The sequence below is a fragment of the Sminthopsis crassicaudata genome, chromosome 2 (assembly GCF_048593235.1).
Source record: "Sminthopsis crassicaudata isolate SCR6 chromosome 2, ASM4859323v1, whole genome shotgun sequence".
In the NCBI taxonomy this organism is placed as follows: Eukaryota; Metazoa; Chordata; class Mammalia; order Dasyuromorphia; family Dasyuridae; genus Sminthopsis; species Sminthopsis crassicaudata.
Genome location: NC_133618.1, coordinates 528,506,724 through 528,521,805, shown reverse-complemented (window position 1 = coordinate 528,521,805; position 15,082 = coordinate 528,506,724). Strand labels below are relative to the sequence as shown.

Below are 15,082 nucleotides of genomic sequence, written 5' to 3'. Positions count from 1 at the left end.
GGTCAGTGGTACAGAGGAAAGCTTGATTGTACCTGCAAGTTACACTGAGGATGCAGCTTAACTTTGAGAGTTTTGCTCTTTTTCTTCAGGCTAGAAGGATGAAGGTGCCTAAAGAGAAAGGCATTATAGGGCCTTTTTTGTTGTTGTTTTTCCTTTGTTTTCTTGAAAGACCAATGATATCACGATGTTGGAGTCTAGAAATGGTGAATTTGGCTATGCCTAATCAGTCCATATGAGTTTAAAAGACACTTCTACAGATTGGACACAAGTGATCCATTTCAAGTGAGATGTCCCAATATCCTGGGCCACTTGTGTGCAGGACTATGGCTATAGCTCCCAACATATCCACACCTGCTGCTTTGTCGCTTACCTATGTTCTTTGCCAGAGGACTTAAAGATGGATTGGTGCCTTGATATGTGAGTTGGATTTAAATGAATCAGCATTGTGCAGCCTCATTCTCTCTTCCAGTATCCAGTAGCAAGATTGAAGTGAAGACAATTGGCAATGGCTTGGAACACAATGCATGACTTTGGGGTCTTCTTCCTCTGTCCAAGCTCTAAGTGCTCCACTGCACCTCCTTCAGCCACCTCCTTGACCACTGCAACAAAACTTCTCCTCTGCCCATTCTGCCAAGAAAAGTCTTTTCCTGTTTGTTTAGGCATCCTCCTAACTCCCAGAAATGTTTGAGGCCTATTGGCAATGTTCAACCTGGTTTGGCCCAACTGCCTAGACAGTACAGGGTATAGTGTTTAAGGTGCTACAGCTTCTTGGAACCATGGGGAGAGTTAGGTAACAGCAGATGCCAAAATTAGATGAACATCCCTGATAAAGGACTCTCCCTGGAGGTGGTTGCCCTTTTATGGCAGTATAGCCCACCAAGGAACCAGTGTGCTCAGGGAAAGTTGTCACTAAAATAAGAATATTCTTTTGAAGCAATTCTCTGTTCACCTCAAGTTTAGTTATAACTCTGAACGAGTTAGATAACAACACAATTAGGTGGAATTAGGAACAAAAAAGATCTAGAGAATGTTGGTTAACAGGTTGATTATTAACTTAAAGAGATATCTATAATAGAGGATTACAAAGATTTGCCTTGACCTTTTAGTGCAATATTTTTAATAAGTGTTATATGGTATGCTCATCAAATTTTTAGACAGTATAAAGTTAGGAAAGAAAGCTAACAGGCTGGAAGAAAAAACTGTGAACTAGAAACATCTGAACAGATTAGAACAATGAAGTCAATCTAAGAAAACATTTAATGAAGACAATATAAAAATTCTCCACTTGGGGTCAAAACAAATTAATCCAAGATGGAGCTAAAGGTCCACTAATACAAGTAAGATGTCCAGAGGCAAAAAGATTATAGTTCTATTTCACTCTGGTAAGGCCATAATCCATATAGTTGTGTTGAGTTTTGGAAGTTATATTTTAGGACAGATGCTGATAGACAGCAAAAACCTGATAAACAGTTCTAGGGAAGGATTATTAAGATCAGGAAAGAACTCAAAAAATATTAAAGGATTATTAAATTAAATATTAAAAGGATTAGTTTTATGACTTAGGGGAACGTTTGTCTTCAAATATTTGAAGGTCTGTTGTATGACTCATTTAGATTGATTAGACTTATTTTGCTTAACTCTAAAAGGCACAATTATGATCAATAGAGAGAAATGGCAGATAAAGAGATTTTTGGTTCATTCTAGAATAGAGATTAAGTGATTTGCCCAAGGTCACATATGAATTCCACATCATTAGAGGTCATCAAGTAGAATGATCAACTCAAAGTTTCTAAAGTTTCCAAGCAGTGCTAAGTGCTTAAAACACAGAGGCAAAAAGAAAACATTCCCTGCCCTCAAAGAGTTAATGTTTTACTTGTCAGATTAGGGAAGACTAATTCAGATTTCCTCAGCGTTCAGATAGAGGTCCTCTGACAGTCTCTGCACTTCTATAGTTCTATTAAAGAAGAGAGTGTTGAGCGTATAGATTAGAAAAACTTCACAAAATATAGAACAATACCTGGCTTACAATAGACCTTTAACTTTGAATTGAAATGAATGAGTCTTTAAAAATCACTAAGTTCAGTTTTCTTATAGATATATAAGTTGAGGTGTGGCTAGGTGAAGTCCCATGAGTAATAAATGGGATAACTTGGAATCTGATTCCAAATCCAACGTCAGTATCAGTGACTGGAAAAGGAAAATCTGGAAGAAAAGGCTGATTCCTTTTATTTCTGCAAGTGTTTCTGCAGAAATTATATTAGTTGAGAATTTGCTGTTTTTCTTTTGATTATATTTTATATCTTAACAAAGTAATGTTCTCTAAAAGTATTTGGTTCCCTTTTTCTACACTAATAGGGTTTAAGGTCCATGGAGCGACAAAGCTTGGAAGGGCTAGCTGGCTCTTCCATCCTTTAAAAAAAACGAACCCCATCTTTCCAGATTCAAGATTAAGTCTGAATTGCTCTTTTATTTGTTCTCTTGTAACTGGTCTCCCTGCTCTCCCTCTTCCAGGGCTGTTTTCCCTTGGAGCTCCACTTTCCCAGGATGGCCTTGATCTTTCCATTTTCTAGGCCTGTTCGGATCCATTCCTGGGGAGGATCCAGTCCCCAGGTTTCTCTGTTTTGAGATTGCACCAGCAGCCCTCATTTTGGGTAGGCTAAACCCACAACCTTGAAGGAGGCACCCACCAGAGGAAGCCTCCATCTTGTCTGGGATATCTAGAACCCCCCATCGGGCAACGCATGGCCTTTCTGGGGCCCCAGGGGAATGGATGCCTCGAACAGGGGTGAGCAAGGCACATGCTGTGTCGCCCTTCCCCCACTTCCCCCTCCCCTGCCCTCCCCTAACAGGAAAGAAAGGAGTCGGGCTGGCTGGGGCTGACCTGGAATCTACCCATGAGGCAACGCGGCGGGTTCTCGAGCCCCCCGCCCTCCTCCCTCCTTCTCTCCCTTCCTCCCTCCCCGCAGCCTAGGCGCCTGCTCCGCTATGGGAGCCGCTGTCGTCCCAGTTGCCGCGGTGTTTTCCTGCTCCTCCTTTTCCTCCTCCTCTTTCTCCTCCTCCTCCTCAGTGCCCCAGTAAGGCCACTCCCGCACCACACACGGTAAGCGCCCCCTCTCTCCCCTCAGCCGTGCCGCCGGCTCGGCCTCCTGCCTCGCGTCCCCGAGCCGCCTGGTTCCGGGGGTGGGGAAGCGGGAGTGGGGCCGAGGGCCCGGCGGGGGCGTCCGGCGGGCGCGCGGAGCCCCCCGGGGGGAGGGGAGGGAGGAGAGAACGGTGGGGTGGTGCGGCGCGGTGGTGGCCGCCGGCCGCCATCTTGGGTCGGAGCCGCGCGGGGGTGGGATCTCCGCCGCTGCGCAGCGGACTCGCCGAGGCTCGGAGAGGCCTGTGGGGCCCGCGCAAGCCTGCTGCGGAGACAGTGATGATGGAGGCGCCGCGGCGGCGCCTCCGCCTCCTCCGCCTTCCCTTCGCCCACGCGCGTGCGGGTGGGTCGGTCCCCCGGGCTAGGAGGGAGGATTTGCTCGCGCGCTCCGCTCGCGCTCTCCCTCTCCTGGGGGAGCTCCCTACGCTTTCTGTACGGATGGTGGCGATGTAGGGAGATCCCCTCCCTTCTTCCCTCGGCCGCCGCCGCCACCTCTGCCACCACCACCTGTCTGTGACGAGAAGAGGACCAGAGGCTGGATGCAGCTGCAGCGCCTCGGCTGCCAGGCTCTCCCTGCTTGCCCTCCCCCATTCCGTCCCTCCTCCCGTGTCACGAATGAAAACACGCTCCCCAGCCCCCCGCGCCCGCAGAGGAGGTCTCCCCGCCCCTCTCACCGCTCTCTTGCAGTAGGGTTCATTCTCCATCCCATCATTGTCTGCCGAAGAGTACTCTGTGGAGAAACGTGGAGCTAGGCGCGCCGCCGCTAGTGTGAGCTGCCTCACGGATGCCGCCTTCTCCCTCGGAGACCGCCCTCCAGGGCCCCGAGATGGGAAGAGGTCTCCCAAATTATGTCAATTAGGTGCTCTGGGGAGAAGGTAGGAAGGAAGATCGGGCCGTTTACAGCGCCTTTCCTGGCCCCTGTGAAGGCGAGCGCAAAGGCTGGATCTGTTAGAAAAGGAACTTTTACCATTAGGCTTCCTGTGTTAAGTTGGGGCATTTAAGCGCCTGAGAATCCGGTGCTTTTAGTACCATCACTGTCCCCCTCTTCCCTGCAAGTATTTAAAGAAAGTTTATTAGAACTCGCACTGCTTTTATACGTGGGGGATTTCATATTACCCAAGCTTTCTCCCGGAGAGCATCTCTTTGTTTTACTAGGCTGAGGAGGGCTCCGAGGAATAACAGTTTGTGAGGGATGCAGAGGTGGTAGATGGATACATAGGCCTGAATATTTCTTATGGGTGGTTTAGTCGACCTTTTAAAAGCAATAGCCTCTGGGAGGTAAACTTCTGCCTGTCACACTTTAGTATGAATTAGTGTGTACCACCCAACTGAGATTAGAAGTTAGAGTTTAGATTGGAATGAATGGATTGGGGGAGAGGAGGGAAAAAGAAGAAAGATCAAGAGAAACATTTTCATTTGAAATTTTGCCTGGGACCTTCTAGTGTCATTGATAATTATTCCCGTAGCTTGCAGATGTCGGGATTAAGACAGTTTGGAAGGATGTTAGAACTAAAGGGCTAACTCTGCTCCAATTAGTTAAGTCTAGCTCCTCCTCTCTTCCTCTCTACCAACCCCCACTTTGGAAGATCAGATTTCTGTACTCTGGGATTTCTTTTTTAAAAGGGGGAGTCCTCCCTCCCCCCAACTCAAGAGAATCTTTACACATTATTCAGTGCATAGACTAGATTGGAGGGTCATAGGCTGTAAACTGAAATTAATATGTAATCTGTTTTGGAAATTTAAAAAATCCTAGATATTAGAAATTTTAATTATAAAGAGCTTTTTTTTTTCTTTTAAGACATCAAAACCAATGTCATTAACATATTGTATGTATGTGTTACCAACACACACTTTTTTTTTCAGTAACCTCTTTAGTATTTCCAAAAGGGAATTTGAAAAGATTTTGTATTTAGTTGAAATCAAATATTTTAATCATTACTGAGGAAGACTGTGTCTATTTTAGAATGCATGTTCAAACATGTTAGAGTAATTCTATTCAAAATAGCTTTCCTAAGAAAAACTTATTTATTTGGGTAATCAGGCTTTTTATTACAAGCTTTGTTTGCAAAGCTTTCTAACTCAGAAATTATATTCATATATCCTAAAACAGCGCTTCTTAGAGCCAGTTTTCATTTTTTTTCCCCTCTTTTCATATCATCATTAAATTTCCCATCAATAGAGGTTGTCCTCAACTTATTTGTCAAGGTTTTTAGAATATTCTGCTTGAAATATTCTCTCCTTAGTTTTATCTCTGTAATTCACTTTCAACAATTCTTCAATCTAAAACCTTTATTAGTTGGATTGTTTAGGAAAGGGATGTTACATGTTTATGTTAACAGGTTAAATAAAAAAAATTTAGATTTTAATCTTTAAGAAATCTTTATAAAACCCTAAATCCATTTTTTCTGCCTCAGTAAGAATTAATCACACAATCATTCTATACCAATAAACAAGAGTCTTTCAATATCCTTCATAGGAGCTTTCTGTTCTACTGTGACTGCTTATCTCTTCAATGCTCTTTATTGGCCCTTGGACATTGACTTATGATTAACTCTCTTGTTAGTGGTCTTTGCTTGCTTAGGTTATATTCTTGTAGCTCTTTGAGGCCAGGCTTATTTCCTTTATTTTCTTCTTATCCCTAACATTCATCATTTAAGGCATTAGCCTTAAATATAGTACTCATTTCATAAACATAAATTTAAATTAATTGAATTGGATTTGTATGTTATTTTTTTAGTCTTTTAGTATAAAACTAATAGTAATTTTATTTTTAATTTAGAGAGAATTTTGACTTGTTTGTCTTAAGTATATTTGGAATGTCAGAGTTTTGTAAGGGAGAAAAGTTGATGTAAGATATTTAAATAAGATAGTATCTTCTAATTCTTGCTTTATTGACTTCTGGTATGACCTTGGGTAAGTGATTCCCTTTCTAAGATAAATTTTATTCATGTAAATGAGAATGATACTTATTGAAGGTACTATGAAAAATGAGTGAAAAGAACTTTGAAGAAAAGCATGTATAAATTGGACTTTGTCCAGGTCAGGATTGATTGTATTGCATGGTCTTCCTTAACTCTTCTTTAAGTGCTTTTGTATGTATTTTAGAATAGAGGTATAGTAGAATATGTTATATCTTACTATAATTGATCAGTAGAAAGTAAATGATTTATTTGTTGCAAAGGAATTTTATTTAAAAGTATATATTCTGAGAATTTCCATCTCATTCTAATAGGCCTGACCATGGAACAATTAACACCCAATCTCTCTGTAATAAATTAATAATAGAAAAGAAGCACTTTAAATTCCATTAGGGAAAGATTGACAGAAGGTATCATATATTTTATTTTTAAATATTCTTATTTTTATTGATCCCTTTTGTTTTTACATGATTCTTTTCCAAATCGATCCCTTTCTCTTCCTTTGCCCTGGAAGCCAACCTTTTGACAAAGACTTTTTTAAACATGGGGGGGGGAAATGTCAGCAAATCAACAACACAATATGAGAGCAAATGCAATATTCTACACTGACTTCCCCTCTACAATGGAAAATGATTTTGTCTAATAATTTTCTGGGGTCAAGCTTGGTCATGATTATTGCATTGCCACTTAGTTTCTTTTTTTAATATTTCCAATTTGCATTTTTTATCATTGATCAATCTGTGCACTTAATATCTGCAATAAAGTTTAGCATTTGTGTTAGGCATTGTGAATATCAAGACTAAAGCAAATCTCTACTCAAGAAATTTACGTTCTATTATATATACGTAGAACCACATGTGGTTTTCTGTATTGTTTATTTCATTATGTAGGTCTATAAATTTTAGCATTCTTTGAATTCTTTACACTGATTTATGCTTTACTGATTTCACAATGGATGGACACCTTTTTTTTACAGTTCTTTGCCTACTAGATATATCCTTTTCCCATTTTTCTCCCTTACTTTTACTCAATCTTTTTCATTAAACTCAAACATGGCAACCGTGTACAGAGCATTGTGCTAAAAATCTAACATTTCTACATTTTGCTAATGACAAACATACAAGAACTTGCCAGGATGTTTTGTTATATCAAATCTAAGATTTGTCTTGGACAGAGTTAACTTGATCCAGAAAGCCCTCATTCTTAGGAGAGGAGCCAAAATATAGAGGGAAAACAACCCAAGCTCATTGATGACAACTTAGTTACATTATCAAATTAGTCTCATCTATTGCTAATAGCAATTTTTGCTGCTTCTAAGGCTTTATTTTTGTCAGTGTTACCAAAATCTAAACTAGATTTTTTGATGTTTGAGGAAGGTGCAAGAAATCAAAGTTATGTAAGGAAGTCTTGCCAGTATGTTGCAGGAGGCATATGATTAGTAACATTTCTAAACCAGACACCTAAAATATTTGTAGATTTGGCAACATTTTAAAAAGTCTTTTTAATGATATCTTCCATGAATGATGCTTGTTTTGTAACCTTACAATGTTATAACTTAACATTTTTGTATCTAGTATCCAAACATGAATTGTTGACAAGATTTTTCTGTTTTATTAGTATGTCTTGTACTATACACCTTTTTTGTACTTGTAATTGGTGATTATACGTCTTTAAATACTTGATTTTATCTAGTCATATCTAGATTTTATCTAATCATGTAGTTAGGATTTGATTCTCTTGATAAAAAACTGACCATTATATTAGACCTTCTCTTCTCACGTTGCTTCAGTTTCCATATAATCACAGAAATCTGTTCCTCATTAAACTGAATCTTTAGCCACCTTCCCTACTACTGTAAATACCCACTCATGCTACAGGAACACATTGGACTATGAGGAAGACTAGGAATGCTTCTTGCTCCTCACTTCCCAATTCTTTCCCCTATCACTATCACTTAGCAATGTCTCTTTTGTGCTTCCTTCCTTCCAATTCTGATCTGATAGAAACAGAACACTTAAGGTTTAAAAAGAAAAGATGCAAGTTTAATCTGGTTTTTTTGCTTTTTTAATAACTTGTGAATTCTGCCCTTTACAGTCAGATCTTCCCCTCTGGACAACCCTTTAAGCTTCATGGAAAGACCCTTTCCATCCAGGTCACTGCCTATATGAGGATAAAGGCCCTAGAGCATTCACTTGCTGCCTATTACTACAATCCTCCCCCTATCATCACTAATCCCATCCCTACCCCACACCCCCATTCTCTGACATCTAATAACTTGAATACTTAGTAGTCACAGTAATTCCTATCAAAAAGTAGGTCCCTATTCTCACCAAGGGTAGGTGCTGGTTCCAGGTACTCCTCACCCATTCATCTTTTTGGGCCTTGACACAAGCTTAATTTGCATTAGTGTCAATGTTGATCCTGTAATTGCTGCCCCAAGCCATCTGTATTGTTGATTTTTCTGGACAGTAGGATAGCTGTACTTAGGTCCTGTGGGTTAAATCCATTTGTTTTGGGCTGAGTTCAATCTGATCTTGAGCAAAAGATCTGCTTGGAGGCATAGTATTCGAATCAAGAGATTGCTTTTACTCAGGTAAGAAAGTACATAATGAGCAAGTCTTCCTGGGTCTATGCCCTAAATGATTCACCTGGGGGCAAATGACTGTGACTAGCTCTGCAGCTTTCAAATAAATTGCCATAATCACTCCGTCTATAATCTCATGGTTATTATTGGCTCACAAGTGACTCTTCCTTTCTCGGGAGTTTAATACCTAGCACACAATTTGTCTTCTCCAACACTTGCCTTTTACTTGGAAGACTTAAATTTAAAAATTGGTGTTCCTTCAATACACTTGCTTCCCAATTCATTAACATTTTCATCTACCATGACTTCATCTTACTGAAGGTACTTGCAGGTATGTTGATTTTCTTGATCTTATCACACAGAAAGTGTTCATCCTTAACTATCCATAACTGATAGTCATCTATCTCACCATAACCTCCTGTTCTTCCAGTCACTCCCTTTGGCTAATTCCTCGGAAACCTATTTAGTTTACTCCTTGAAACCTCAAAATCACTCAACCTTTCCTTCCTTTTCTAGGTTATCATTGGCTTACTTTCCATCCTTCAAAATCTTGACCTGATAGTTAAATTCAACTTCATACTGTCTTTTGCTCTTCAATCCTATCTTGTCCCTTTTTTGTCCAAACAACAATCTGGATTATTCTGCTGTTTGTCTTAATAATGCTGATGGAAGAAGTTATATTAGTATCTTGACTTCCACTGCAAATTTCTTATGTAAACAAACTCACTTGGGCCTTTGTTAGTTCTTGCCAATCCTTTTATTCCCTGTTGACTGTCATAATCTCTCAGCATCTGGTCTCTTCAAGCCACCTAGACCAATTGTCTCATCAGCTTCTCTGAAAAGGGTCTCACCAAATATCCAAAAATTGAAGGTACCCTTCACAATATGTTTTGCATCTCTGCAACTCCAAATCACTTCAGCATAATCCTCCTTTATCTTCCTTTACTCCAGTCTAAAATAGAGATGTTTTCTCTTTTTGCAAATGCCAATCCCTTTCTTGTGCTCTTGATTCTCTCCCCCACTCTCCTCCAGGAGCTTGCTCTTAATTGTTATCTCTTTTCTCTCCCTATTTTAAAAATAATTTAGTTGCTATCTTTTATATCACAATTTCCAAATGTATTCTAAGTCACTTCTCTACTAGGAAATTCCCTTGTTGTACAGTTAAAAAGAAAGAAAAGGGATGGTGATATTGTTCATTACAATGCATCATTTGAATCTGGAAAGATATGCTGTGTTTCATACCCATACTGATGGGAGAAAGATTTTCTTCATAATTTTCAGTTTGTCTATATGCATGGTTTTCTTTCTTATTGTTCACAAATACTTTCATATCTTCAGCTACCTGTCAGCTACTCAATTGTGAACCCATTTTCTGCAAGGTTATCTGTGATTAGCAAATTTTATGGCTTTTTCTTGCACTGTATATTTCCTGACCTCTACAGCATTTGACAGTAATGTTCATTGTCTCATTCTTGACTTTCAACTTTCAGGTTTTTCTTACATCCTTGATGGGAAAACCATCATTGCCACCAAGAGTATCAGATATATTCTTTAATACTTTTTGTCCATTTCTCATTACTTGACTATGGTACTTTTGTATCATAATTCTTGCTTTCCTATGTCATGAATCCATTTTGTAGCTGTTACAGGGAGGTGGATATTTCCTTAATAGGGAATAACTGTCATTTAGAGCTATTCAAACATGATATATCTTGGTGATATGATAGAAATCTGGATTTATGTTTTTTGTAAACTTCAATATGTGCATGTGTACTCCCATTATAACAAATTCCTTGAGGACAGGGAGTATTTAATTTTTTTTTTTCTTCTTGGTATCCCCAGCACCTAGTCTGTAATAGATACAAAAATGTCTGATGATCACCTGCCAGGGATGTTGTTGAGAGGATGCTTGAAGTACAGGTTTGAATTACTTATCTCTAAGCTTCTAAAAGTCTTAACATCATTGCTTCTTATACTTTGTGTTTGGTGATGTTTCTAACCTTGAAGTGCATAATTGAAATAAATACTTCCTTAATAAAAGCCTGACTGCAACAAAGTAAGGAAATTAGTGACATTACTTACTTTGGATAGTTCAGATTTTTACTTTATTGTATCAATATTATTGGAATTAAATTGATTTCTTTTGTACGTGATAAGAGGGAGATTGAGCAGTATTAAATGGGTAGGCCAGCTATTGCATTATAGCTCACAACATGTAAAGAGACCTGCAAGAAAGCCTTAATTTAGCATATTGGTTGGATCCTCTCTTGATAGTTTGTGGAAGTACATTGAGAATTGATCAAAATAAGAATTTATGACTATATTCTTCCCTGTATCCGTGGAAAGAATACACCTTCATAGAATTAGCTGACTAAAGTACTCTTCCTAGCTTCCTGGTTGTTAGAACTGGTCAGATGCAACTGAGTGACCTTACTATATAATTATAATATGCGAAGCTACTGGTCAGAATTTATTTAAGAGGCCTTTGATGATCCTTTTAAAATAGAAAATGCCAACTTAAAAAGTTACCATCAATACCAATAGCCAGATATGTTGGGTGTTTAAATAAGCTTCTCTTCATCAATGAAATCTCTTAAAAATATTTTTATTGATTTTTTTTTTTTTAACATCATTGTAATTTATTCAGGGTACTACCCATCCTCAACGTTCTGTGGAAGTAAAAGCTAACTTCAAGTTTTTAATTGCTGATCCGGAGATTTTTTTCAAATATTATTTGTCATATAACAAAAGGATTAATTTTCATTAAGTTTTAATTTTTTTGTTAAAAACTTTAGAGGGGTAATTTTTAAGAGTAATCTTTACACCTTTTTATGAAATAAAATCATAAAATCTTAGTTGTAAGTCACTTAAACAAATTTTCCATAAAGCATAGTATCTCCTGTTTTTGTTTTTGTTTTTTAATAAAGAAAAGCATGACATTTGGTCTCATCTCATATCTTCCTCTTTCCCCTTCCACTCCTTTTCCCTCTTGCTGCTTCAGCTTTTTTTTGTTCTCTACTTTTAAAATCTTGACATGAGTGAATGAATTACCACAAAGCAGGATATTATAACCAGTGTTTATTTGGGTGGATGGGGGGAAAATTGTTAATATTTTTCTGCTAAATTATCAAGGGTTTTTAACTTTGTATTGTGGATCTCTTGACTGGTGAATCTTTTAGATGCTTTCTCAGAATTTTTGTTTTTTGTTTTTGATTTTTAAATTTTTTATTCTTGTTTATTCACTTTTGCGTTCTTTTTTCCTCCTGAAATTCTGGGAAAGGGACATTCCAAGCCAGAAAATTTTTTTAAAGCCAGTCTGATCTTGTCTTTGAAGGATCTACCAGGAATGTTTTCAGTTTGAGTCCACATGAGAAATCTCTTGGGGAAAAAGGGATATTTCAGTTTGCCTCAGGTGAATTTGTGGAATTAGTGAATTGGATGGAGTTTCTGAGGTCACTTCCAATCCACTGCACACCCAAAGTATCAATATATTTGACAGCTTTAAATATTTGAAGACTTTGAAACAAATCAGCAAACATAAGTGATAATAGATCTATAGAGTAATTGATATAGCATGTTAACATTAATTTTTTTAAAAAAAGTTTTTTGAGTTCTGATTATTGTTCCTTCCCAGGATATTTTTAAATATATAAAATACATAGATCTTCAAAGGAAACCAATTATATTGAAAATAGTTTTTCAGTTTAAAAAAAAATTAAACATGTCAAGAACCTGTTTTTTTGACATAGCAAATTTTTTAAAACTACTTTTTGAGAATTTTGTAATACCCCTGTGGAATATGTCATTCACAATCAGAATTGTATTACATTTGAGGAAGAGAAAGAAATTTGTTATTTCCATCTTTTCCTGCTTTGTTGCACTTCATTCAGTAGAGCTGATGACTTTCATTTTATTTTTGCTGCCTATACTTTCTCATTCACTGGTTTTACCTAGGTGTGAATATGCCATCTGTTGACAAAGTAATTGAACTACAGGTATTTGAAAAAAAATACTATATATACTGTAAGGATTACACAATACTTTTCACATAAAGGCCCTTTGAGGGTGGTAGTGACAGTATCATTCATATTTTACAAGTGAGAAAACTGGCTCAGATGTTAAAAGTACATCATTAAGGCTTGCTGTGGGGAAATTTAAAGAGAGGAAAAAGGAAGTAACAGTTCAGGCTTCTCACCAATTTTTAGATGCCAGACATGAATCGTTTTAGAAAATGTCTTCTAAATTCTTATTAATTAAAGGGCAGTCTATTATTACTAGTACATTAGCTTTCTAAAATGAACGCTTGAAAGTTTTTTTTTTAATAGTTTTTTAATTTTTAAAATATATGCAAAGATAGTTTTCAACATTCACCTGTGCAAAGACTTGTTCCAAATTTTACTCCCTTTTCCTCACTCCCTCACCTAGACAGCAAGTAATTCAATATATGTTGAACATTTGCAATTCTTCTTTGCATATTTTCACATTTGTCATAATGCTGCACACACAAAAAAAATCAGATCAAAAAGGAAAAAAATGAGAAAGTAAACAAAAATCAAACAACAAAAAAAAGATGAAAATACTAAGTTGTGATCCATACTCAGTTTCCACAGTGCTCTCTCTGGTTGCAGTTGATTGTCTCCATCAAAAGACCATTAGGAATGGCCTGAATCACCTCATTGTTGAAAAGAGCCACGTCATCAGAATTGAGCATTGCATAATTTTCTTGTTGCTGTATATAAGGTTCTCTTGGTTCTCCTTCCTTCATTTAGCATCAGTTCATGTAAGTCTCTCCAGGCCTCTCTTAAATCATCCTATTGATCATTTCTTATAGAACAATAATATTCCATGACAGTCATATACCATAACTTATTCAGCTATTCCCCAATTGAGAGGCATCTTGCCTACAAAAGGGATGCTACAAATATTTTTGCACATGTGGGTCTTTTCATTTTTTTTTTAATGATCTCTTTGGGATACAAGCACAATAGAAATACTGCTGGATCAAAGTCTATGAACAAGTTTTATAGTCCTCTGAGCATAGTTCCAAATTGTTCTCCAGGATGCTTGGATCATTTTACAACTCTATCAACAATGCATTAGTGTCCCAGTTTTACTATATCCTCTTTAACATTTGTTATCTTTTTTCCTGTTATCTTAACCAATCTAAGAGTTGTGAGATGGCAACTTAGAGTTTTAATTTGCATTTCTCCAATCAATAGTGATTGAGCATTTTTTTCATATGATTATAGATGACTTTAATTTCTTTGTCTGAAAATTATTCATATCCTTTTACTATATGGCATCTGACCTGTATTTTTATAAATTTGACTCAATTTTTTATATATTAGAAATGAAGCCTTTATCTGAAATATTTGCTATAAAAATTTTCCAAGCTTTTTGCTTTCTTTCTAATCTTGGCTGTATTGGTTTTGTTTGTGCTAGTGTTTGTTTTGTTTTGTTTGTGTTTGTGTTTTTAAGAAAAAAATCAACAACAGATTGGTTCATTGAAAAAATTCTGATAATATATTCATTGTTTTTTAACTAGAAATCTCTTATTTCTATGAGTACCCTCCTACTCACTTTGAATTCATCTACTTTGTATGATCATCTCCAAATGAGTGACTACAGAAAGGGAAGGGAAAAAATAAAAATAGACAGGCATACACATGACTCAGGAATCCAGAAGAGATTTATTAAAAGGTAATCTGGAGGCAGTTGGATGGCTCAGTGAATAGAGCACCAACCCTGAAGTCAGGAGGACCTGAGTTCAAATTTGGCCTTAGATATTTTAATACTTCCTAGCTGTGTGACCTTGGGCAAATCGCTTAACCCCCAATTGCCTGGGAGAGAGAGAAGATATTCTGAGTAACTCAGATTCCAAAAGGATTGAATATAGTAGGAGATCAGGGTGCTGTGGTCCTTCAATTGAGGTAGTGATATGACACTGCTAAGATGGTTTACCAACTTTCCCCTTTTGTACAGGAATTTGAAATGTATCAGTAACACATTTCCTTTTGGAGAGGAGTTTTAGGGTGTTGAATAAAGGAAAACAAAATATTGTTAGTCTATTTTTTAAGATTTTTGAATACTGTAATTTGTTGAATAGATAAGAATCATAGCATTTCACTGTTCTTCAGTGAAGAGGCCTGATAAGAAGGGGAATATGTGCCAGGTGCTATGGGACTGTGTGGGCCCAGATGGACACTTATATATGGAATTTTAATTGGGGGGACCTCAGCTGGTTTCTTAAGGGTGAAAGTAATAGAGAATGAAAAGTAATTAAAACTACATAGGTATGCAAGATAGTAGCCAATTAATATGAGCACATGTCTTCCCAGGGAGTTCTGTCAATAAATTGCCTTGCCATTACCAGGAGCATCATCTTAGATTGTTCTCTCAAGTGAGGATCAAAGGCCCTCATGGTAGAGATGCTTATAGCTTTAT

The 15,082-nt window shown here is 37.5% G+C and overlaps 1 protein-coding gene across 7 annotated transcripts in view; it reads left to right on the top strand.

Annotated features, from left to right (window-relative positions):
- Positions 1 to 2,766: 2,766 nt before the first annotated feature.
- The window catches only part of ZNF280D (zinc finger protein 280D), a 128,429-nt gene continuing 116,113 nt past the window's right edge, over positions 2,767 to 15,082 (top strand). For 2 of the 7 annotated variants that reach the window (XM_074294608.1, XM_074294609.1), the window contains exon 1: positions 2,932 to 3,100. The gene's annotated coding sequence lies outside the window, so the exon portion shown is untranslated. Of the gene's footprint in view, positions 2,786 to 2,930; positions 3,101 to 15,082 lie in introns of those variants that run through there. The other 5 variants (XR_012486936.1, XM_074294611.1, XM_074294607.1 and 2 more) reach the window with 4 other exon arrangements.